Consider the following 26995-nt stretch of genomic DNA (forward strand, 5'->3'; position numbering starts at 1 on the left):
ATTATTTTTCACATTCCTCCTTTAGGTAGCTCTACCTCAAAACCATTTGTGGATGGGGACTTTGGGAATCTTATTTCTAATTTAAGATGCTTTTAGCTTCATGGAAAACAAGCTCCTATAACTGCCAGTTTTATTTAATGTTTATTGGCTTGTTCAGTGTTTTTTGGACATACTATATATTTCTAAAAATCATATTCTTGCCAGGGATTTAGCTCTGGGATTCGGTGGCCTGCCTTGCAAGCACAAAGACCAGAGTTCAATCTCCGGTACAAACAACAACAACAAAAAAGTCATATTCTTTAAATCTAGGATTCAAATTTGTTTGTATTGTTTTCTGTAGCATTTTTTAACCTTTTTCATATTAAAGATTTGCTATCTCATTAACTTTTGGTCTTGTTGATAATCCCACTATTTGTATCAAATATTTGCTTTTGTCTTTGCTGAGAAAATATTACATTCATCTTCACTTCATCCTACAGTAAATTTTTATCAACATTTATATTTCTTTTTGCTTAATATTTTTCTTTTGTTTTAGACTTTTCTTCAGCAGTCATTTCACAAATTCCCAATGTAGATTCCTTCAATAAGTTTAATGAGTATGTATTAGTTACAAGCATTTTACTGGAAACAATGTTTATTTGTCCTTTCTTCTTGAAAGTTTTTCTACATTTGCAATTATAGATTAATAGTTATTTTCGGAACTTTGTGAAGATTTTCTTATTGTGATTTCTAGCTTTTATTGCTGTGGAAATAAAGCTAGTAATAGTTTTTTATCTTTAGCTACTTTTAAGATTTACTCTTTTGTTTATACTTGTTTTCATTATTATGCAAATGTTGATTTTAAAAAATATCGTTCAGATATTTTATGTTTCTCAAACCAAAGTATTATTGTTTTACTGTAATCTTAAATGTTCTCACCTATTTTCTCTCCTGCATTTATTCCCATCATTTCTGCATTCCAGTTAAAGTGTGTTGCATTTTTTCATATTTTATCTCCTTTCTTTTAACTTCCTTTTTTGTTTTCTCTTCGATTCTAACCACTTCATATTGAGTAACTTTTTTTAAGTATACCTTTCAGTTTCTTAATCATCTTTTCAGAGGTGTCCGATTTCCTGATTAACATCACCAATATATTTTTAATTTTGTGTGTTGTATTTTATCCAAAACTTCTTTTTGATAATTTTCAGATATTTCCTAAAAAATCATCATCATCATCATCAACTTCATCATCATCATCATCATCATCATTTTTATTATTACAGTGCTGGGGATTGAACTCCAGTTTGGTCTGTGCATATTAAACAAACACTATGCAAATGAGTTATATCAGCAGTCCTCTTTCTTTTATTTTGATTCAGAGCCTCATTAAATTGTCTATGTTGGCCTCAAACATGCAACCCTCCTTCCTCAGCCTCCCAGCTACCAGTGGTTACAGGTGTGAAACCCTGTGCCTGGCTTGTTTCTAACAATTTCTAAAAGTCTCTTTTCAACTCTTCATGTTCAATTGCTTTTTTTTTCCAGGTTCTTAAATATATTAAATATTCTTCCTTAATATGCACTCTAAATTTTTAAATTCCAGTCTTTACATTCTGTAAAGCTGTGTTTTTATTTAACCTCCACATAACTATGTTAGCATGTGACTCTCACTATCTCTCCTTCCAGATAAGGATAATCAAGACTAAGAATACTGAATAATTTACCCAACTCAAAAATTTAATGTGTCTGGGGTTTTGTCTGCAGTCTGTTCGACCTCAAATGCTGCTGCTCTGATCATACTTGATTCTTCTATTGAATATTAATTGAGGAGCTAATGTATGTACCAAGAGATCTTATATGAGAATGTGGGTGTATTGATGGTGAGACCAATGTCATACTCAACACTACATCATATACATTTATTACAAAGAAGACCAGAAGTATTCAGTGTTAGCAGAGTTACGTGATCAGTCATTGCCATAGGAGCTTGATACCAAATTTCCTGTTATTGCAGGTATAGTAAGTTTATAGGGTGAGTTAATATTTGGCTCATTGCCTTTGTAGTGATATCGACAGCTAACCCTATGGACAGTTTTGGAATGTATTCACTGTTTTCATTTGGGGTTAGTTTTATCCTTCCATTTTTAGGTGATGATGCTAGCAATGGATGTCTTCTTGAATGTTGGCTTGTTTGGACCTTTGTCTTATTATCTGTTAGTGTCCCATTGCCCCTATCCACCTTGGACACCACTGCTGCATTGTGTTTTCTAAAGTATAACTCCTTAACTCAAAATCTTTCACCATTGTTTGCGTTGATTATATTACAGTGCCCACATCCTTCCAGTCTTTAGTGTAATGTTAAGGTTCCCTTTCAAGTTTAACTCCCACTCCCTCCTCATATAAGAATAGCAGCTACACAGGTGACATTTATTATGTTCCTGGGGTAGTGCTGTCTTAGGAGATCGAAATGTATCCTGTCATTTAGTCTTTGCAACAAATCTAGGGATATGCACCCTTGTATTTCTTTTACAGATGAGGACACTGTGGCTATACAAATCTAGATATACAAATCTAGAGGTTTAACAAGTGGTTAAGCTGGAATTTGCAGCCAGACAGTCTCCTTCCATTGTTGACGCTGTAAAGTACCACTGTACATTGCTGATCTGCCCACAACTCTGAGGCCAGAATGGATTGTTCATTGCATCCCATATCAGCGTTACACATTTTTGTTCCTGTTCCTTTGCTTAGTTTTTGTTTTTCTTCTGCGGGGCTTTTTTCATGAGTCACATCTCAACATCCACTATAGACCTAGATTAAATAGTATTTCTTTGAATCTTCCCCCATTTCTCAACTCCCACCTCCATATTCATGTTCCTTTCTGTTATATGGTACTGTCAGGAAACAGTTGTTTTAGTGATCTTTATGTCCTCGCTCCTTGGTTCAGAGCTCAGTTTCTGAAGGGTAGATAATAGTCTCCTGCTGCATCCAGCGTGGGGATTTGAGTCAGCAGAAGGCATCTGGATGATGCTTTTGCTATTTTGCAGGCGTGTGATCTTGAGCAAGCTGTTCGGTGCTCTGTGAGATTGTTTCCTGGACTGTGGTATTAGGATGACAGCCTTACTCACAGAGCTCTAAGTGAGATAAGGCAGGTGAATGATGTACACCCAAAGGTTCCACTCCCACTTAGTGCAAATGATGACCCTTAGATATATTGGATGTTCAGTAAAGTGTTGATGAAAGAATGAATGCCTCTCTCTTAGGTCTCTCCTTGTCAGACTGCACCGTGATGTCCTCTTATTGCAATGTGGGAATGGGATTTTCCTAGTGTTGCTCCTCCTCCTCCTCCTCTAAGACAAAAATTGCATTTTCTCAGAGCATCTTATTCTTTTCTAGGTGATAGTGGCTCTAATTGGTTCAAGGATAAACTAATCCTTTCTATTGAATTAGTTGTCCAATATTTCTTTCTCCTAGGGCCAGTAGGTCTTAATCCATTTCAGTGCAGAGACACCTATAAATAACGAATCCTTAGTGTAAGTTTCTTGTCAGGCTTAAAGGGATTTATTTATTTTATTTTCATTAAAAGGACTCCTTAAGGATGAAGTTCTCCTTATACATATGACGAATCATATTGCCATCTCCCCCCATCCCTGTGAATAAATGTCATAGGGCTTGTTATTTGGCTAACTGCAGAGTTGGAAACAGAATTCTGAGATCCCTTTAAACTTAGATGAGAGGTAAAAGCCTCTGTCATTTGTGGTTCCATATGCAGTTAGGCATGTTACAATGGGTCCTGCTATGACTGGATATGAAATTCCATCTTCGTATCCTGTGTCACTGTCTGCCTTCTCAGCAAGAATCAGAGAGGTCTCTTGGAGCTGTAAGCTTTTGATATTAACTCAGAGTTGCTTATGTATGTATTCTTTTTAGATATTCTTCCATCTCTATTTTCATGTAGAAGATTGGACAATTTTTTGAGTCCACGTTTTGACCCCCAAAGTGAAGATCTTACGAAGGTCCTTGTAATATCTGGTCTCCAAAGACCTGGTTTTGTTTAAATATCAGTTTTCTGATGATTTTTACTTATTTAACATTGTTTTAACAACAACAACAACAACAACAACAAAAACATCAGCCTAATGTTGACTTTCTCTGCAAATACAAAGTGAAGTGAACTTTTATAAAAAGCAAAACTGGGCTTTGCTGTAATTAGTGTGAACATACCAAAGAAAACAAAGCTAATTATCAGATGAGGAAAAAAGCCAGAATGAATTTTGTACAAAAACGGCAGTCTTCCTCAGTAGGCTTGTTTCTTTTTGTGCATTTTCCTCAACTCTGGAGCATTGGATTTTTGATGACATTAACACAGCTTATTAATGATCATTGTAAGTAACTCCATCTACCTAATTAAATCATCAGCTACAATTGGTAGCAGGGGAGTGAAATTTAAATGGAACTGTTCTGACAAAGTGGTTGGCATCACAGTCCTAAATATTTAATACACCCTATGGCTGGTTTAATGGGAATGTTTAAAGAGCTGTTTAGTCAGGTCTTTCAAAGGTGACTGACAGACATTTTCTATGAGTTTTTTAAAAGAAAGATAAATAAATTAAAAATAAAATTCTGCCTAATACCTGCCACTGAATATAATGTAGATTGAAAATTATAATTAAAGTAAAATTAAAATATTTTTTATTGTGTTGATCAAACAGTGGAGCCCTGAAAGAACTTATTTGCCTCCATCACTTTTTTTAGAACTAGGACATGAAATAAAAAATACATATATGTATTCATGCATTTACTTACATTAAGACAGTTGAAAAATTATAGACATAACAAATATTGCTCAGGAAGTTTTTTTTTTTTTTTTTACTGAACATCTTTCATATAATAATTGAAGATTTAGTAAACAAAACAGATTGGCCTCCGTGCTGTTGTATCAAGGGGCATAGATATTAAACATATAGTGGTAAGTATAGAAAGTGATACAACAAATAAAAGGGAACTGACAAATCTTTAAATTGGCCCCATTATAGTTCCCCAAAGGAAGAAAAGCCTTGTACAATTATAATTATGTCTACCTTCCTCACTCCATGCCCTTGTGCAGCTTTTCTAATCAGTTCCTGTTTGCTAAGTAACTAGGTACAACCTTAGGGTTATTTTTCCTTTTTCTGTTTTAGTTTCTTCAGATAAGTTTAAGTTACATTTTCTTTATGGACGTAGGGAAAACTAAAGAACTACTATTTTCTAGCATCTGAAGAGCATGCAGTCTGCAGCATCTGCCACCAGCAATATTCCTTACTTGTTATGAACAGTTTCATAGTTTCTGCAAGTGCAGAAACTTCACCCCAAATGGCACTGGTTTCTTATTTATTGCTTAATTCCATTGCTTCTCTGGCTGCTGGGTGCAGCAAAAAAGCTGGTCAGGGTGGCAACTTTCTTGCTCTAGGTAGCAGCAGAGAAAGCCCATTGTCCTTCTAAGAGAAACTAAGAAGAAAACAGAAATTTCACATTTCCTAATGCTAGCCTCTTTGTTGCTTATTGGGAAAACTTACCACTATCTCACTGCATTATGAATCAGGGCTATTTTTGTGCCACTTCCTACCAAGGTCAGAGAGCAATTGGCCATGCCATTCTGGTCTTTCAGGATGGCTTTTGTGTATATGTGGCTAAGCATTTGAAATAGGTCTTGTGGATTACCTCGGACAAAAAAAGAAAGTGTCAGGTGTAAAAAGGAGAGTTTTTTTTCTTCCTTTTGGTAGAACAGCATGTCCAGAATCTTTAGGAAATGTCATCCTTGAAAAGCAGAGCGAGGTCCAAAATTGTCAGGAATGAGAAAGCATTGTTTGACATGAACTTGGGGAAATAAGCAGAATAAGCTTTATATTTTTCCAGTAGACCATGTAAAGATTATAGACTTGTGATTGCCAAAAAATATCATCGCTGATGGGTTCTTAAAAATAAATTTCTAAATTTTAAAATAGTTATAGATTTACAGGAGTGTCACTAGGATAGTAGAATTTTACCTTACACTCAGTTTCTTCTATATTTAACATGTTACATTAGTATGATTCAATTTTCACAATTAATGCACAAATACTCATATGTTAATATTTACTAAACCTTACTGTATTCAATCTTTCTTGTTTTTTACTTAATACCTTTTCTATTTCAGTATTCCATCTAGGATACAAAAATATAGTTAGCCATCGTGTCTCTCTGGGCTCCTCTTGATGGTAATAATTTCTCACATTTTCCTTGTTGTTGATAACCTTGACAGTTTTGAGGAAAGCTGATGAGCTATTTTGTAAATTTTCCTTCAGTGGGATTTTTCTGATTTTTTTTTCATGATTGGACTAGGATGATAAACTGTGTAAGAGGAAGAGTACAGAAGTAAAGTGCCATTCTTGTCACCAAATCAGAGGGTTGGGGATTTATCTCAGTGGTTCCACCGCCTGCCTCATCATCAAATCAAGGATGTGATCCATCAACATGACCCACCTATGTTGACATGGGCTTTGTTGTAGTTTTAGGGCTCTTCACTGTAAAGTTACTTGTTTTATTTTTTGTGCTCTATTCTTTGGAATGAAGTCATGTGATCAGCTTTCATATAAGAAGAAGGAAATTAAGCCTTACTTTTAGACTATCTACATAAAATATTGTAATTCTTCTGCATGTAAGTTTTTTCTTTTCTTTTTCTTTGTTTCAATATTATTTGCTTGGTCAAATTGTTCTAGCTTTGGCTATTGAGAGTTCTTTCAGTTACCTTCTGTTTCCTTTTGATATACCAACTGTGTTTCTACTTCTTTTTGACTTCTTGAATTTCTGGCACTATAAAATACTCCAGGGTAATCTTGTATATCCCCTGCTATCTACTTACCTTAGAATCTGTCATTTATCTAAAGAGTTCTACTTTCTTTTACTGGAATATATTAGAAACAAAGATAAAGGCTTTAGATTTGCTCAGTGCTACTTGGGTGTCACAGCTTCTAGACCTTCTCATCTGATAAAGGAAGGAAAATATATATGTGTTTAGTAAACATGTCATACACATATCTAGAAGTGCTTCTGTATTACCCATCTTTTATCTGTACCAGGCTAATCATGGGTTATTACTGATGTCTCCAACTTTAATCCATTACTGCATGATCATTCCTGCCTCTTCTCCATATTTGTAAACTGCCACTCCAACAGTGAAAAACCTGGCTCCCACCATCTGTTATCCATTTACTTAATTGTTCAATTCCAGTATACATACAGAGTGGTTTCAGAATCATCCCAGCTGTTCTCCTTTCCTTGTTTTCTGACCCAAAGGGCATGCATTTGATAGTGGTCTGAATTGATTCTCCAACTGCTTGCCTCCCTTACTGTTTATTTTCTCTCCATCTATAAGTGTGTCTCTCCATCCATGCATCCATCTATCCATCCATCCATCCATTCACTTTTATATTTATCCACCCAACATATATTTATAAAGCTAAGTGAAGTGCATAGACACTAAGAGCAGTGTTACCAGCGATATATTTGACTAAATTAGTATCATTTATTATTATAGTAGGGTTTTTTATAACTGCATTCTCTTAACTCATATGTCAGATTAACCAATATTTCCCATTTATCTTGAAAGATGTACTGTTTGTTGCTTTTGGCATTTAGAAGCTTTTCAATGAGCCATCTACTGTTTATTTATAGTCAGGTATATCTATTCCCATCATTTGAATTTTGCACACATTAAGAGACAGATGTATTTATTTCTAAACTGAATTGATCTTTTCACTTTATTGTAGCTGTATTAAATATTATATCATCTAGCAAAATTTTGTAATAAAATTAATACTTAGATACTTGAAAACTTAAAGGAACAGTTTAAAGGAAGGTGTTAAATTAAGTTGAGCAAGATGATTACAAAATACTGTGGACTTCAAAAAAAGATTCAGAGAGATTTTATGCCAATAATACTTCACAACTGTGTTTAAATTTTCTGTATGAAACTTAAAGAAACACACATCTTTGACCTAAAATGATAGGTAGCCCCTTGGAATCATTATAAAGGAAAGACAATGTATAATTTCAGTTGTTGATAAATTTGTATCAGTGAATAAGCCTTGGTCCTTTGCCAAAGATTCAAAGTTAATGTACATTTATAAATTAATATAAAAATCTCTCCCTTTGTCTTTTTGTGATTAATTTACCAGCCATTGATCCCACCTGCTTTGGAGGAGAGGGGCTTTAGTATAGTTTTATATTTGAAGTATATTATAGACTCAACAGACTTTTGTGGCATAGTTTGAAAAGTTAGTCACAACTAAAAATTTATATTCATAACTGTGGAGAGCTGTAGCGATCATGTTAGGGAGCCTCTTTGGTGTTTGCCATGTGTTGGATATCTTGAATGTGCTGGATATTTTGCCATTGCTGCTTCCAGTCCACTGTCTTCATTTCATTCCTTTCTTAGCCCGGGAAGCTGATCCAAAGAGATTGTCAATGATGGTTCCTTGCCTTAGGGCTGCCAGCTGGATTAGGCTAATGTCACATCCCTGTAGGAGACTGGAGAGCTGATGAGGCATGAAGAGTGGTTCTTCTGATTTCCTTCTTGCAAGGTCACTTTAAGCTAAGTATGTCCCTGAAACAAAAGTCACTTTCTTTCAAGAATGATTCTTCTAAACCAGGCGTGGTGGCGCAGGCCTGTAATCCCAGCCCTTGAGAGGCTGAGGCAGGAGAATCACTGTGATTTCGAGACCAACCTGGGTTACATAGTGAGTTCCAGGTCAGTCTCAACTACACAGGGAGACCCTGTCTCAAAAAAAAAAAAAAAAAAAAAAAAGGACTGTCAAAACCTTTTCTTCTAGGTTCTGGTTGTTATTGGTCTTCTGTTCATTCTTTGACCTAGAAGTAATTCCATTTCTCTGTAATCCAGTTTACTATATAGTCTCCCCTTTTCCTTCCTATATCTTCCTCTCTGTGGATCTGCCCTTTATTAAGAAATATTCTTTAAATTATTTAGAAAAAGTCCACAATATTTATACTCTAGTTTGCATGAAATAGAATCAGTGAAATGTAACTATGTTAGGGGGTGGGGTGTCCAGTTATGTCATTGCTTTCAAGTGACCCCAGATAAATCAAACTTTCTCAATCTTAGTTTCTCCTATGTGAGTTACTCTGGCTATCACATGACTTAAGTGTTCTCATCGTACACGTGGAAGAGAATACATAACCATCCTGTCCCAATTCTGTATCTAGGTAGAAAATGCTAGCACTGGTTGAACAGATGCCAAATCTTAGGTACTCTTTCTACACACTCATAGCTACCCCATGACACATGGTGTTTTTCCTACTGTGCATTATGAAATAGTCTCAAAGCTGCTAGGCCTGTCATATACTAGATTGTCATCTTCTTTATCGCACTGATGGCTTTGCCCCTAGAACACTGCATGACCTGTATCAGACATGGGTTCTTATTAACATTTGGAAGAGAGATGAATATGGGTGTAGGGGGAGGAGAGGAAGGAGGGAGGATGTAAATCTGTGTCTGAATGACTTATTCAAAACTTATTATAGTGTAGTAAGCAAAACATAATTTCTAATATTAAGTAGATGATCCCAAAGCCTTTTCTATGTCACTGTAGACTAAGTTTTGAACTCTTCTTTGTAACCAGTTTTCTCTCTTTGACTTTTGTCCTGAGAGTGATGGAAGAATGAAGCCAACAGGGCAGCAATGGGGAACCAAGGTGCCTGGAGTTTATTAGAAGGAACAAAAGAGAAGGGTTTTAAGGGAGGATGGGGAGGAAGGTTCCAAATCTAGAGGTTTGTATGCACAGCTTATGGCTAGTGAAGGGACAGGTAGATGTACAAAAATGAAAGCATGCAGTTGCCACTATTGGTGTTGTTAGGCTTCTTGTCCTCAGTAAATTTTGTGAGTCCCTTGTCATTTGCAGTACAATTAGGATTTTGTCCCCTTTGCTCTGATTTCCTAAGGCTCATCCAGGTGTGGCTTCAGGTTGCTCAGTTTTCTTCCTCTATCCTGTCCCATTATTGTATATTTAATATTATAAGAGTAGTTGACTTAGATTTGATGTTTTATGAATTAACATCGAGCAGAAAAAAACATTCTGAAAAATGGGAAGGAATAAAGACTTAGGTATTGTTGTGTCAACCTCACAGGCTAGAATGTGTTGCCCACAAAGTTAAAAATATACTTGGAATTACTCAGCTTTCTTTTCTGATATCAATCTTAAATAATAACTATATGTAATTTTTCTGTATCTATTTATAGACTTTTGCTTTTGGAGACGGGGTCTTGCCGTGTAGTTCAGACAAGCCTTGAACTCACTATGTAGCTGAGGCTGCTCTGGAACTCATAACAATCCTCCTGCCTCAACCTCCAAAGTGCTGGGATTACAGGAGTGTGCCACCATACCTAACAGTATTTATTGACTTTTTAAAGATAGATAGTTTTTTTTTTAATTTGGAAGAAAGTAATGATTTTCCTAAGATTATTATATTCAGCCTGAGGTAAAGACTTTATTTATTATATCCTTAAATCATTCACATTTCAAAAGTATTTTTGCTTTAGCATTTTGGAATTAAACGACTCTCTTACATGCCATTGGTCTTGTAAATTTTGATAATGCCCTTTTACAGCTTTCCAAAGCATGTGAAGTTTTGTTGACTGTCCCCACACAGTAGTCTGTTCATCTACCTAGATTGTCAAAATATGGGAAATAATCAAGTAGTTCTCTGCTGGCAGCATGTCAAGTGGCTCTTTTCTAGGATTTGGTATGTTGCACATTTAAACACACAGTTATTATCATGCAGAGATTTGTCATTTTCTCTCTATGTGTGTCCACATCTATAAATGCATGTGCCTTGTGAGTGTGTGTGTGTCACCCTTTTATTTCTCAGTCACTTGCTAAAAGCAATCTTATCTCTCTTCTGCAAGTCCCACAACAGAGGAAAGATAGTGCATAACTAGTTTAAAATCCCATTTCAAGTAAAAGGTCAAGTCCAGTGTATCATCACTGAACAACCATCCTATTCCTTTTGTTCCTCGTTGTGCCTAGGATCTTGGCAGTGGTTAGGAACTTCACACAGATCGTAGGAATATGGGTTCGGTAGAGAAATTCCCAGCCAGATACCAAGAAAATTGACAAACCTGTTTTAGTTTTGTTGAATTTACATGGTGGATTGTCAACTGAAAGGGTGTGAATGTGATTGTGTAGTTTCATATGAATCAGATCCTTGTTTATTATTTTCACAAAAACTCATGGGTCATGATCCAGAGGGGCTATGATTTTGAATCTCACAAATATGGTCTTATAATTCCCATGTGAGGTTATTAATATTAAGTGATTATGGACTGTTAAATTTCTCCTCCAGTGTTTGTGATTTATTCTAAATTCTCTGGTTGGAATTCATGGTGTTCCTGAAATCATGTACTAATAAGGATTTTTGAGTTTCAGTCTGCCATTCTGAGAGTAGCTCAGAGTTTGGCCTCTGGGCAGTAGCCCAGAAACAAAAATGCTTAGCCTTCTTGATATACAGTATTTTTTCCTGTGCACGTTTTTTTTTTTTTTTTTTTTTTTTTACAGAACTGTTGTAGATTTTTTTTCTCATTGAGTTTATTGATATATTTTATGTATACAGTACAGTTACATTCATCATTGGGATCTTGTACCTTTACGTGACACGTCTTGGATCTTATTTTTGCCCTATACCCTTGCTCTCCCTTCATGTTGTAGATATTCAACTGTGTAGAAATTTAATCTCTAAGGCTTGTAGTTTGCATCTGTAAATTGGTACCAACTTCATAGGGAGGCTGTAGAGATTAAACGTCCAAATATTTCATAAGATAATGAACGTGATGCATGGCATTTAGTAAGCACCAAATGGATGTCATCCAATAAAGCTTTTAATGCTCAGAATTACATAATAGTCTGTAAACTCCCTCTCATTTAAACAATAGACACGTATACTTTCTTAGTTCTGGAAACTGCAACTCTGAAATCAAGGTGTTGGCAGGGCTATGCTTCCTTCAAAACTTCCAGGGAAAATTCCTGCCTCCTTTCTTCTAGCTTCTCATACCCCTGGGAGCTCCTTTGTTTGTGGCAGCGTAACTCTAATTTCTTTCTTGGACTGAGATCATGGCTATCTTCCTTCTAAAATGTCTCTCTTCTTCATTAGAATACTAGTTTTACTAGATTACTGACTCACCCTGCTCCAGTGTGATCTCGTGTTACCCTAACAGCTGTATCTGCAGTTACCCTATTTCCAGATGAAGTCACATTGTGGGATAATGGGTCTCAGGGCCTGCACATGTCTTCTGGTGGAGGGATATAATTCAAACTGTAGCAAGAGGGCCCCTTTACTTTTGTTTATTTTGCTGGCGTTCTCAAATTCACTTTAATTTGCCTATGTGTCCATTTAGGTGTCCCAACCTTTAATTTTTTTTAATTGCACAAGGATAACTAGTCCTGACTTTAGCATCAGATAACAAGTAGCAACCTCTAATATAGACATATTAGTTTTTATAGGTCACTAATGTAACCCTGAATGAACTGGCTCACTGGGCTCTCAGTCAGTCTGAATGATATCCTAGAAGAGTTAACATTTTTCCAAAAGGAAAAAGAAGTTTAATCCCCTTTCAGTAATATTTTCAGACCCATTAAACTCTAAGCAATAGGAAGGCATCCACAGCTTTAAGGAATTTTATTATTTCTCCAAAGGCCTATAACAGTTCTATCATTGAGTTATTTATTCTTTTGTTTCCATCAAAGAGAATAATTCCCCAAAAGGTTAATAAAGCCTTCTTTTTGTCTCCCATATTGTCCTTCCAGTTTAGTAAAATAGATAAATAAAAGAAATAAAATGAAAAGACAGCACCTGTCAAACTTGTAGACAGCATCATGGTCTTCTTATCTTTCTATCCACATACACAATTAGAAGAGGTGTTCATTATCAGGGTAACTCCTGGTTTGTGATGAGGAAAGAGGAGGAGAGACAGAGGACAGCCTTTGGGTGGAGTGTATTTTCAGAATATCTTGTCTGTCATATTATTGGGAATGAACTTCATTCAGGAAATCAAAGAAAAGTCACATGTGAATTGTAGGCACTTTTAATAACTGAATACCACAGATGAGGTGTATTCTGTCTGCCTATTAATTTGAATGTATGATAGCTACTTCATCTCTCATTTCACCTATGAAATAGGGGATTCTTTTTGCACATCACAGCCTGTTATGGGGATGGTTCTGTTGAGGATGGTTGGTGAAGGCCTTGCATCAAGGAGTCTACCTTGTGTCCAGTGATTTTCACCCAAGTGGAAAAATAATCCAGTAGGTAATGAACGCACACCAAAACTTCTAGGTAAAAGTTTATCAGTGACCTTTACCTCAAAGAATTTTTACGTCAAGAACTTCAAGATTAATACAATACATCCAGTTGAACTTTAGTTGGGAAAGGGAATTACGTTAGGATCTACAGATTAAAAGTTCAGGATTTCTGAATTATATCAGGGAAGGTGCTGATTATGATTTTAGTACAAAAAATTTTTATTTATGTTAAAACTTATACTAAATATCAGAGGACCGATCTCCTTGAAGACTGTTGCAAGGAGTGAGTATAGTGATATGCCTGCAGAAAAGTTTCCAAGGGCCTCCATTATCCTGGAAAATGTGTATTTTATTTTACTTCGGCCTTTTCTAGCTAGTCCTGATCTTGGTGAGGTTTCTTTTTCTCTGCTCTTGGCCAGACTGCTGTGCTTTACATCATTAACCCTAAACTCTGGGGAACTGATCCCATGACAGCATCTTTGATATTAGATTAGATCCCTTCCAGGCTACATTTAATTGACTGAGCTCCTAGAGGGAGTAGCTATCTCTTGTTCCCTCGCTCTGTTTTACTGGGCCCCTTTTCTTTAATAGCTGGCTTGCAAATTTACTGTGCCTCCGTGAAGAAGGATGTGTGATAGATAAAACAAATGCTTATGATTCTGAATTCATTTTTTTCCTTCTAATAACATGTCTATAGTTACACCTGACAATGAACTCCTTTCTTTTTTTTTTAATCCTATTCCTCCAAGTAATAAGAAATTGGCTACTTACCTCTGGTACCCTTTACATTGCCACTGTATCTATTTTCTTGAAAATGAGAGTTCTAGTAATTAAAATACCCGTCATTTTTCCTTGGCTCAAATGCTTCTACCTATGTTTTGAAACTTTTGAAATCCTTAGTTTATTAACAATGACTTTTACATGCTAATCATTTTGACTGACCTTTTTGTGCCTTGCAGTAATTAAAAAATAAAAGTTTGTTTTAAAAATAAAAGTTGTATTTCTCACTGTCAAAAATTCAAACATAGGTATATAATGTGGGAGTGAAAGAAGCCTATAATAATCTATTTAACCCCTGTGAAAAAAGCTAGTCTTTGTTTATTGGTGTGTAATCCTCTTGATTATTTATATATATAGTGTCACTTTTTAATGGTAATGTCATTCTGTAACAAACATTTGGGAGATAATAGTTAAAATTCATTTCTATTCCTTCTCTAAGATATATTCAGAGGCTTTAAAGAAAAAAACCCTAGGGTCCAGTTTGGATTATAGTTTTCCACTTTCTTGGAATATTTAAAATCTGATCAAGCCTCTTAAGTCTCTCCTTCTAGATGCCATCTCCCCATCAGTGTCACATTGAGATGTGACATATATTTTGTGATGTCACAAGGTGCTTATGTTAGCTTCTTTGTTCCTTGACCTCAGTCTTCTTCTGGCTGTCTTCACTTGAAATAGTAACTCAGGGTAAAACTCATACAGGTGTGTTGAGTTTGGGCTTTGCTACTTACTAGGTGCATGGCACTGTGGACCTGTTATCATCTGTGAAATGAGAAGGATGCTGATTACTGTAGTTTCTAATTATTAAATTTATGTTTGTTTCTGAATAATTGTAATTAGGGGATTTGGAGAAATCCACCTGGAAAACATTCCTTCTCTTTCTCTTTTAGGAAGCCACGGGGCCCTGAACTGAAGATAAGGCAGATAATGACTAGGTCTTTACAAACCGAAATCTTTACAAACTATGTGTTTCGAAGCCAAGTGTTTAAACTCCCGTTGCTCCAATGCTAGTGTTGAGGATCTTCTTTTAAACTTGACTTTATTTCTCTTCATAAAAGGAAATGAACTAGTTAGACTTTTAGGTCCAGGAATTTAAAATATCATTTTAATTAATTGTTTTTTAAACTGACAAATAAAAATGATACGCATTCATCATATATAATCTGTTTTGAAATATGTATACCTTGTGAAAGGACTGTATTGAGCGAATTAGCAGATGCATAGTCTCCTACAATCATCTTTGTACTGTGAAGAGATCCGAGTTATCAGGATATGAGTAAGCTCAGCTACATATTTTAGCTGACAGTAGCTTCATTGAAGGACTCAGGCAAAATGAAAGAGTGACTGAATTCTGAGAAGCTTCTAGACTACAGCTTTCAGATGTTCCTGAAGAGGTCCCAGCCACAGGGAGCAGAGATCAGCAATTTTTACTGTGTCCTGTCTCAATTTCTGACCTGCAGAATCCACAAACATGACAAGTCATTGTTTCATGCCACTAGCGTTTGATACAATTTGCTACCCAACCCTTTCCCTGTGCTCTTTTTTTTTTTTTTTTACCTCCTTCTCTTCCTTCAAAAATCAAAGATTTGGAATATTTCGATGACAGTCTTAAAAACAAGGATCATTTCCTTAAAACTGCATTGATTAGTATATAGAAAATATGTTAGAGAAAGGCATTCACTCTTTTTCTTTTTAAGGACTTTGTTAGAGCCAAATTATATGACTTTTTTTTTTTTTTTTTTAACTCAGGACAATTCTGCCAGCCTCACCCCAGGCCAAAAGCTATTTTCATTAGAGAAAAAAAATGTTTTTCATTTCCTCAAATGGTAATATGTGCACCCAAGTAAGTACAAAGTTGAAAGTCAAAAGTTGTGATACAGCTGGCTGCATTAGTTGATCTCTATCTGAATGTTAGTCGCATGATTATTTGAGTTTGCTGTCACAGCAGGGTGGGGAAAGGACGTGGCAGCATCAAAAGGAAATTACATTTGCTGAAAAATATGGGTGAAAATGTCTTCAGCAATTACCACAGGTCATCTCTGCTGCACACAGCAAATGGCAGAAAAAAAGGGCTTCCTGTGGGAAGGAGCAAAGAGAAGGGTTAGAACCATGCTATTGTGATGTGTGGAGTCAAAAGGGACCCCTATTATGCAGGCTTCCAGTAAACAGCAATATTAGTATAATGGGCTGTAATAAATTACTAGTGGTTTTTAAGGTTTCTCTGTTTTGTTCTTTCAGGTCAGCAAAAATGCCATAATCTTTTCTCGCTTTGTGTTGCGTGCACTACCCTTTTAGAGCCAGATGATTCCCGTTCTGTTTGAGCTAGCTGCCTTTAGATTTTTGAATTAGCACTCAATATATTTTAATTCAATTTGGAAACTAATGGATGTCTGAACTTATTTAGCCCATCCATTGAAGCATCTTGAAGTGCAATTCTCATTGAAGCAATTTTTCTAATTTTAATTTTAATTCTTCATTTTTCTTTCTATCTCTGAAAAAATTAAACTCTGCTCCACTGATGACTAGAGAGCTTAGGAAAACAATATAAGAAAGTAGAATAGAAATGGTTTTCCCAAAATTTTTCTTGGTGTGATGTGGTGGAAAATAAGCATTAAGTAATGTCAGGCTGATGTAGATTGTAAAAGTTCTGTGTATAATTCACCTTGCTTTTACCCAGATTTTATGAGTACTCTTGAGGTCAAATGTTTCCTTCACTTATAAAAAAAACATGAAATAAAGACAACACATAGTTGCCTCTCAGACAGGTGTTTCTCTTGTTACCTAGCTCCCAGGGGTTTTAAAAGGGTGCATATATTTGCATTTTAAGGACAAGCTCAGCGTCTTTCCACTTCAGTAAGTTGTCTGTATTCCCTTTGTCACTTTGCCTTGTGTTTTGAAAGGCTCTTCCTTCACAGTGGGAACAAGATGCTTGAAGCCAAAACAGAAAACAAGACTGCTCTCTTCACAACAACAAGAAAATGCTATTTTCCTAAGTTTCCAATGGTAAATGATTTAAACTGACTTTTAGTTAAGAGCCATGTTTACCTGTCTGGGTGGTAGCTCTTTTTTATTTTTTTATTTTTGGAAAGTCCATTATACATTTCCAGATCCGATTTTGGGTAATGTGACTAGGTCACAGAATACAGGAACCATCAGAACTGTGGTCAGACACTGGATCTTTTATCTTTCTCCCTGGTTGGTTCTAAGCATGGGCTCATAAGCCATGGAAACACATGCCTTGTACTTGCTAGTCAGGCATTCTACCCCTGAGCGACCCCTAGTCCCAAGTAGAGAATTTACATGGTACTATTAATTAGGCATTGAGAGAACACACTTTCTGATAAGGGCACTTGTTTTTGGCCATAGTTTCTGCAGTTCTGAGTAATGAATTTTAGTAAGAAAAATGAGAAAAACGAGAAGAACAGTGTTGCCCTGATAAAAGATGGATACAAAGAGAGCATTTGTGTGTCAGTAGCATACAGTTACTCGTTCTTTTTTCCTTAGTCCTACATTGGTCACTTGGTCTCCTTGGTCACTTCCATCAAATCCTCAACCCACTTCAGTGTGTGCCTACATTACCCATACATTTTGCTTTTGTAAAGATTAGCATTTCTGTGACTTGCAACTAAGTCACAGTGTATTGACCTGTGAAGGAGGTGTATGTGTGTTGGTATTTATTTCCATCTATCATGATACATACACAGGGCTGGTCATCTCTATCACTTTTTTCTCGTGTCCCTTTCCTTTTAAAAAATAAATTAATTTTTAGACTTAAGTAGCAACCTACTGTGTACTAACTGTTGAAGTTGCAGAGACAAATCAGAAATGAGTTCTGAAGGTGTACAGAGACTTGGGGGATAGTGCTCCATAAATAATAAAAAAATAATACCCATTTTACAAAATGTTTGGCAGCACATTAGCCCCACAAATTACTCTTGGTTAGAATTCATGGTTAAAGGTATTTCCAAATGTGGCATGGTGGCACACTCCTGTAATCCCACCCCTCAGGAGGATGAGACAGGAGGACTGCTGCAAGTTCAAGGCTAGTCTGGGCTACATCCTTATCGTGAGTTTATGGTTACCTGATCTACAGAGTAGACCCTGTCTACAAAAACAAAACAAAAAAAACAAAGAAAAATTGTCATGACTCTATAAATTTGAAAAATGCATGGAAACACAATCCCTTTTTAAGTTTTACAGTGCATATTAAGGACCTCAGAAATGCTCCATCTTCAGCCCCATATTTCATAACTTTTTGGAAATGGAAACTGTTGGTCTGCAAGAGACCTACTGACAGCAAAACCAGTACTTTTCAGAAACTACTAGGAGAGCTGTGTCTGTGAGAGAATGGAGTTGAAAGAATTAGATCACCTTTTGAGGGGATGGGAATGGCTTCCCTAGGATGGAAGGATTCGAACTTGGCATTAATGAGTGAATTTACAAAATGGAAGAAGTTACAAAATGTGAAAAGACAGAGAGATGAAAATGAAACTATGGTTTATCTGGCAATATTATGCATCCATCAGAGTGGAAAAAGTAGTACAGAAAAGAATAATAACGAAAGAGACGAGAGGAAAACAAGATGGGGAATATAAAGGGTCAGGTTAAGACATCTGGGCTTCATGTCATAGTGGAGAATTATGAGAAGCGTTCATTTTATTTTAATTGAATATAGCACTCAATATTTTGGAAACAAATTATCAAAGATCTTTTTTTCCCACATGAAGTTTTAAACATTTTGCTGATGGGCAGAGTGAATAGATTAAAATGAAAGGATTTAACTCAGAATGAACTTTGTTCTCTTTCATCCCCTAAAAATTTATGTTATATACAGACTACCGTTAAATTGGCATATACTTGATGATAGTGTCTTCCAGTATCAACCAGTAAGGATGTTTGCATATTAGTAGGTTCTATTGATTATCAAAATTATTGAAATGTCTACCATCCCATGGTAAGCAGAAAGCAGACAGAGGAGAGGGGGAGCTGAGAGGGAGACACTGTATATCCTCAGTGATGACTAAGCACTCTTAGGGTCCATCACCTTCCAGAAGCCCAGCTCTGAATACATGAAACATTGGGGCACATTCTTGACCTAAATCCATAACATAAGTTACAGGTCATGGTTCTGGTGTTGGCTCAGCTCTGGTGAAGGTCCTCTTGGCTGTGTCACAGCATGGGAGCACACGTGTGAGGAAGAGATCACATCTCCAAATGGAAAGCCAGACACTGGGGCCCCAGATCTCTTCAAGGGCACACCCCGAAGCTCTCATTAGATCCCACTTCTGGAAAGTTTCATACCATCTCACCAAACTCCTGACACATGATCCTTTAGAGGACACAGCTAAGCATATCTGAACCACAGCACATCCCTAATCTGAAATGTGAGCCACTGACTGCTCAGAGGCTACCACTGAAGCAGTACCCATTTATACAAAAAGCTCAGAATTCTAGTTAGCTCCAGAGTAGATTTGAATGAAGTATTTTAAAAGGTCTATGAATTAAGCATAATGATTGTCAAAAAAAGTATGAATTCTTAGAAGTGATGCATTTCAAAATTTGTCATGTGTCCTTTTCAAGAAATCTTTATATTGGAAAATGTGTGATTGTTTCAAAGTTCATGCTCTCAACTATGCTAAGTTTGAGTAGTTTGCTTTATGATGTAGGCAGGACCAGAATCTAGGTGTGAGGGGGCCTTTATTGAGGGATAATTTCCATCGACCCGATTTCATAGCAAGGAGAGGAGCCGAGCAGCATGCATGGACTCCTGTACTTCTCTTCTGTGGGGCAAAATAATGTTCTGTCCTGCTGCTCTTGGCACATAGCTTCAGTTCTTCATTGGCATCCTCTTAACCATTTGAAAACACAGCTATGGAAAAGCCTCAGTGAGTTACCATCAAGGAGATCAAGATGACTGAGGAAAAAGAATCCTTTGGGTACCTCGCTCTCCTCCCTACCTACGTGCAAACACCATTTCCTTTGACTCCACTTAGGAATGACTAACGAGTGGTGAGGTGATCCTGTTATTTAGAAGAGGCAGCAAGAAGAAAAAAACTGTGTATGTGCTGTGTCATGTTCGTGGCTATGGTCATTTGGTCAGAGATCTTTTTGATGCCAGCAGTCACTTAGAATTTCACTGTATCCTAGCTTCTTACCTGTTCCCTTGCATAGACCACTCACCAGCACAACTCTTTAAGTCCTGGTCTTTCTGTCCTGGCTATGGAGCTGTCCTCTTGTTCTGTGCCACCAGATCACTTGCCAACTCTGCAGTATTGGTGTTCACTCTGCAGGTTGTGTTTGTGTGTATTTCTCACTTATTACATCTCTTAAATTCAATTAGTGCCCTCATGCTGTGGGAACTTAGTGTATTCTCTGTGAGCAAGAAAGAAACAACCCCAGAGCTTGTCTGTGGCTGTGTGTTGGTGTTTTGTGAAGCCTTCTGCTTCATAATTTAAATTCAGTCCACAGTGAGGGTCACAAATCAGTGGTTGTTGGAATGTATTATGAAGAAATAAACATTTATCAAATTGCCTTTCAAGAAGGTGAATAATTTAGAAAAAAAACACTACCACCGTTATAACAAAATTTGCTGCTGACTATTTTATTCCTCTGAGACGCTAGGAGCTGAAGCATGCTGAGTGAATATTGATCAGTTGGTTGCAGATAAATGGAATTCTTTAAAATTCTTGGGCTACTAACTTGTTGCCAATTAAGAATGAAAATACATTTCAGTGCCTCTACAGTGTTAGGAAGTACCTCCAGGTTTGCTGTTGACCAGGGTTGCTGGCTTGTTATTGCCAAGTTCATGGTTAGTCACTGCAGAAACACATGCTATTGCAGAAGTAACCGAGAGAGACTTTATTGTTCTGTGTGGAGTTGTATTCTTTCTTGGAGAAATTTTTTAAACATCTCTTATTGTTATCTTTGAAAATATTTATTAAGCACTTGCTCTGTGTTAGGTACCATCCCATCTCTTTTTAAAATAACTAATCTGATTTAGACCTTCTAACAACCCTGTGTGATAGGTCCTACTTTTTTTTTTTTTCATTTTCCTCATAGTGAAATTGAGCCTCCAAGATGTTAATTCACATTCTCTGGGTGCCCTAGCTTGTGAGAAGCAAAACTGTGCTTTGTGTTCAACTTAGTCTAATTCCAAAGCTTTTGCTCATAAGTGCAACTGTATTTCATATTATTTAAGACAAGACATAACACATTTAATGTACCTCCTATATGAAATATGTTCATAAACCACAAAATAATTAGTAATACAGGGAAAAAGTGAAGAAGAAAAGTGAAAAAAATATATTGTAACTCAAACAGTATAAAGTGCATCTCGTGGGGGTCTGGTCTCTTGGTTTTGATTTCAGGCTCTGGGTTGCTAAACAGTCTACATCTATAAAGAAGTAGGTGCGCACCCCATGTGCTAATAGGCTCATCTTGCCTACCTGTTTGGTAGGAAATTTGGGAGATATTTCTTAGCTACAAGAAGAAACATTAATTCAGTTGAGGATAAATAGTGGGTATCAGAGTCCTGAGAAATGCTTAGCCGAGAGGTCATAAATGCCACAGCTATCCTGGGCAACTGGTCAAGGTATTAAAACTTCAGATAATGGAACTGGAAATGTTTACAATGGAAAAATAGCTCGTAATAGGAAGCTAATAGGACCAAGTCTGTTGCAGATGTTAAGGAGTCTTCAATAAGAAGAAAACGAGTGTTAGTTGACATTACCAGTTATTTTAGATTCCCTTTCTAATGTTAAACTTGTCCTAAACTCTTAATTTAGTAATTCTACCAAGAACCAAGAATCATAAAAACTTCTGGAAGTCGGGACCTTTCATTTCTTTATGAAGAGATGTGCCCCATACTTTTGCTATTTATGGTAAAATTTGGGGTCCAAATGGTCTCACAAGAGAGATTTTCCTTTGTGTCCTACATCAAATGAAAGTACAGGTGGGACTCTGGCTACTCAAACTTTAGATGATTGTGACCTTTAACCTTGGCATGTCAAGTTCATTGGATTAAGAAACACCTAGCAGATTTGTAAAGTATGCTCCTAGATGTGCATGAGTGCTTATCGAGGTGTCACTCTGGGTGGCCTTGTCTCTGTGTGTGAGACATGGTGGCCTTGGTTGCTTGCCCATTTTCTTTAGCACTGTTCCCTTCCTCTGCTTCTAGGCCACCATGAATTGAGCATCTTTGCCCTGTGATGCCCTTTTTCCAAAACATTCTTGCCTTGAAACCAGCCAGCCATTGACAGTTTCCGAGAAACTGTGAGCCAAATTAAGATTCTCCTCTTTCAAGTTGTGGATGTTGGGTATGGTATCTTAGTAATAGGGGAAATGACTGATACAATAAATTGGTACTAGGGGAAGTAGGGTTGTCACTGTGAATATACCTGACCATATGGTTCAGAAGACTTTCATACTGGTTTGTAGGAGAAGTTTGGAAAGATTTGGAGAGGATAAGGCCTAGAACACTGTAAGCAGAGCCTGATGGGTGATTCTGGTCAGAGCTAGAAGACTAGAATGCTGACAAGAATGCAGATAGTAAAGGCCAGGACCAGGATGTTTTGTTTTGCACTGAGAGTCTATTGGTTGTTGGACTAGAGGTCTCCTGTGTTATATTCTGTCAGAAAATTTGTCTATATTTTGCCCATCTGCTGAGATTAAGAGTGGTGGACTAAGTAATCTGACTGAAGAAATTTCTAGACAGTCCAGCACCCAAGCTGTGGCATGAATACTCCTAGTGATGTTAGCCAGATTTATAGTGAGAATTGGGGGAGGGGGTGGGGGCAGAAAATTTTGAAAAGGTTAAATTTTGGCCCATAATGAACCATGTGTGAATCTATGCCCAAAAGAGGTCTAGGCGCTGCAAGATTAGTTCCATTAAAAAAAAAAAAAGTTTTTTGAAAATGAAAAAATGGAAATAAAGTGTTTGTAAATGGGGAGAGGAGGAAGGGGTAAAGGGAGGGCAGGGACAAGGGGAAGAAATGAGAACCAAGACCTGTCGTGTAAAGGTAGAAGATCCCTGTAATGGATGTAACTGTACTGTATACCTAAAATGTACCAATAAACTCAATAAAAAGAAAAAAAAAAGCATTTTGTATAGAGATAAGAGGAAAGTTGCCTTGAGGGCATCTCAGAAATCCACCAGATCCTACCCACTGCAGAGTCTAAGACCCATGGCAAGAAGGGCCTTTAAGGAAATTGGTTCTTCAGGATTCGTTTCATTTTGTTCAGTCATTTATGCACACAAAGTACCCTGCAGCAGTAGTCCAAAGGGCCCTAGCTAGCTAGCTAGTACTTCAGATGACAGCAGAACTTGGTGTTATCTGTGTGATGTTTATTTTACCAGTATGCACATGAAAGGGTTGTGAGGTCAGAGACTTTTACTTAATGTTTCAGAAGAAGACTTTAGAGGCTAAGTAAGGAGCTTCTGAAGAGGCAATGCATGAAGCTAAGGGAATGAAGACGCAGGTTCAGTGGAGACTCCCGGAAGTCAGTGATGCCAGGGACATGTAATGTCTGCTAGGGAAAACTGCAGGCCTTAGTGGAGCCAGCCCCAGAAAGGCTGTGTGGTTTGCAAAGCCGTAGAGGTGGAGCTGCCCAGGTCTTTTGAAACTCACGTTTTACCACTGTGTTCCCCACGTGTTAGAAGTGGAGCTCTATGATGTAATATTTGCCCCATTAGATTTTACCCTTGCTTTCGTCTTATTCTTTATATCCCCCTGTGTCTCCCTTTTGGAATGGGAATATTTATCATTGTACTTTGGAATTACCTAACTTATTTTTTTATTTTTTACAGGGCTTCACTGATAACAGTTGAGTCTCAGAAGAGACTTAGACTTGAAATTTGAAAAATTCTGCAGTTATTGAGATTTTGGGGAAAGGATTATTGCATTTCTGATTGTATGTGGGATAATTTGTATTATGTTAGGTAGAATATGAATGTGCTATTTTTTGTCTTATTAAGTTTATCGATACTTTTTTTTTTTTTTTTTTGGTTTTTGAGACAGAGTCTCACTGTGTAGTTGGGACTGACCTGCAACTATGTAGCCAATGCTGGTTTCGAACTCACAGTGATCCTCTTGCCTCAGCCTCCCTAGTACTGGGATTACAGGCATGTGCGTGCCACCATGCCCGGCTATTGGTACTTTTTAGATATATAGTACAGGTACATTCATCATTGGGATCTTGTACCTTTACATGATGTATCTTGGTTCTTATTTTTTTCCCCATTCCCTTGCCCTCCCTTTACCCTCTCCACCCTGTGCTATTGTTTTAATTTGGAGATTAAGTATGGTTTGAGGAGAAGTGTTTAGGTGTGAAGTTAACAAGGCATGGATTTTGACCATTGATTTTATCATGTCACATTTATTGAATTGAGAAATGCCTAGAAGATTAGTAAAGAACATGCCTTGGTGTGTCGGGGTGGGTTCCAGAGGTATGGCTTTAGGTACTGTATATGGTTTCTTGCCTCTACCTCTCTGGCACTTTGCTTTCCTTCCAGGTTACCATGAAATACTGTCTTTGATCCACCATGCCTTTCTAATCTTGCTGTTCCTGCCTTTGAGCTAATCAGAACTGAATTTCCTTTTTTTTTTTCTAATTGAATTTATTGGTACGTTCTAGGTAGACAGCACAGTTACATTCATTACTGGGATCTTGTACCTTTACATGCCAGGTAGGACTGAATTTCTTAAAACTGAGCCTAATTAAACCTTTCCTCCTCTAAGTTGTGGTTGTCAGTTACTGTGTCTCAGTGACAGGAAACCTGATTGATACAGTGGTGTTATTATTTAGATCTAAAATGTCCTTCTTAAAGTCTGATATGTTCAGAGACAGGACTTTTGGAAGGTGACTGGATCCTGGGAATACTGTGTTCGCAGTGGACTAATCCATTGGTGAGTTTAAAGCTGAGTGTGGTACTGGGCAGTAGGATTTCATCAGAAGTGGTAGGGACCGAGGGTGTCACCTGGAAGAGCATATTCTTCTTCCTGGCTCCTTCATTCTCTCTCTGCTTCCTGGCTGCCATGGATTGAGAAACATTTCTCTACCATACCCTTCGTGCCCGTGTCTTTCTCCTCTGGCATCAGCCAAACATGGACTAAATCCTCTGAAATTGTGTGCCAAATAAACCTCTCCTTAAGTTGCATGTATTGGTTGTTGTTCCCGGTGAAGGGAAAGTGATTAATGTAGGTGGTGTTTGTAACCTGAAAGGAGCCCATAATATGCAGGTCTGCAGACATCCATAGACTCTTTCCAAGTAAGGTAAGAAACTATAAGCAGACGAGTGAGGAATTCTGGGACAGGGACCTTGCTTCAGTTATGAATTAGTTTAATGTCCTAGGATATATTTGAGTAAAACACTCCAAACAACTCATTTGTTGGAAATTGGCCTGGGACGGTTGTTTGAAAAACTCTTCCTTTAGCATTTTGAGTGCACTAAAAATTATGGCATATGCAATGGCCAGAGGCCTAGAGCATATTTATTGGGTGCAGAATGTCTTTTCATCTGCTAGTGAAACCTGCCTGGCTTCTGAAGTTGGTGTTTTCCCCCTGCAGGCTTTCACACATGGCGTTAATGAGGAAGGAGTTAAATTGGAATGAGTGGGACTGAAGGAAGGAGAATACAGATTCACAAAGAGCTGCTGTACTTTTTGATTTGAGCTTCTGCTGCCAGATGACTTGGCAGGCACCAGAAACAGCTACTGCAGGACTAGAAAGTTACATGAATACCAGAGGGAAAAAACTGATTTGCTCACAAGGAGGCTCTATTAAGTGAACATCTGTTAACTGTAAAAATCCCATGCACCAAGTGGGAAAATATAATGAAACCCAGAGCTTTTGAGCAAATTAAAATCATAAAATACCAGTGAGCAGGAAATTCTGTATGTTTTACCAGTAGGCAGGAATCTCTGTGTGTTTACCATTCTAAAATTTACACAGAGACTGAGAGCAAAGCAAAACAAAGCAGTAACACTTATGATTATTTACTGTGAGCATGGATGGAACAGAGTGCTCTTTTGCTTTGGAAGATGTCTAAGAGTTGAGGAAAAAGCACTCAGTGAGGAAGTGGAGGAGAAAAGCTCCCCAGCTGATAACTGTTGACACAATGAAAGATTGCAGCTGTACAATAGGAGGTTTATAGCTGGCAAAAGTAAAATCTGGGACTTGGCTTGGTACTTTGCAGAATCAGTGACTGGTTTGGATTTTTGCTGTCCAGATGCTATTGAATTCCTAAAGGAGGAACGGGAAGAAGCAGGGAATGTGTGATTTTTCCATATGGTGTGTGCCCAAGAAAAATGCCTGAGCAATACGGTGTACAGAGGGAATTGTGTTTAAAATCCTTGCCCTACTTGGTGCATTGAATACAAAGGACAGTGCCCGGGCAATTGTTAGACTGGGATTTTGTGCATGCTCACAGTAGTGGAAATTCTGTTAGGTGTAATTTTTCTTTTTGTGTGTGGTTATTTTGACTTGTAACCATCCTCGACTGGGCAACAAGAGAAAGGCACAGGTTAACTAGAAAGGAGCCATCTGTGTTGAAGATAGGGTGAGGTCAGTTTAATTTCAATACTACATAAATCCCTGTGGCCCCTTGGGCATTTGTTATATTAATGGCCTTGAACGGTTAAGCAGTGGCATTGGAGTTATTTAATCTTGTGATTATCTCTGCTGATTTCCTATGGGAGCAAAGGAGGGGTGGGGAGTTAACAAGGGGGGGCTTTAGCACATGAGAAAAATTTGGATTATTGTCAGGTGCATACAAATGGGATGGGCTTCTGGAAAGATGTATTCTGCCCCATGTTTTTCTGAGCTCTAATTGGAGACCTAACTTCCGTAATTGTGCCGTAAGGTCTACCTACTGTAGTTAAGAAGGAAGCTTTATATCAGGGGGCAGAGGGTAAAGCTTT

This window comes from Fukomys damarensis, unplaced genomic scaffold, assembly GCF_012274545.1.
Source record: "Fukomys damarensis isolate Sample0158 unplaced genomic scaffold, DMR_v1.0_HiC HiC_scaffold_9, whole genome shotgun sequence".
NCBI classification, from domain to species: Eukaryota; Metazoa; Chordata; class Mammalia; order Rodentia; family Bathyergidae; genus Fukomys; species Fukomys damarensis.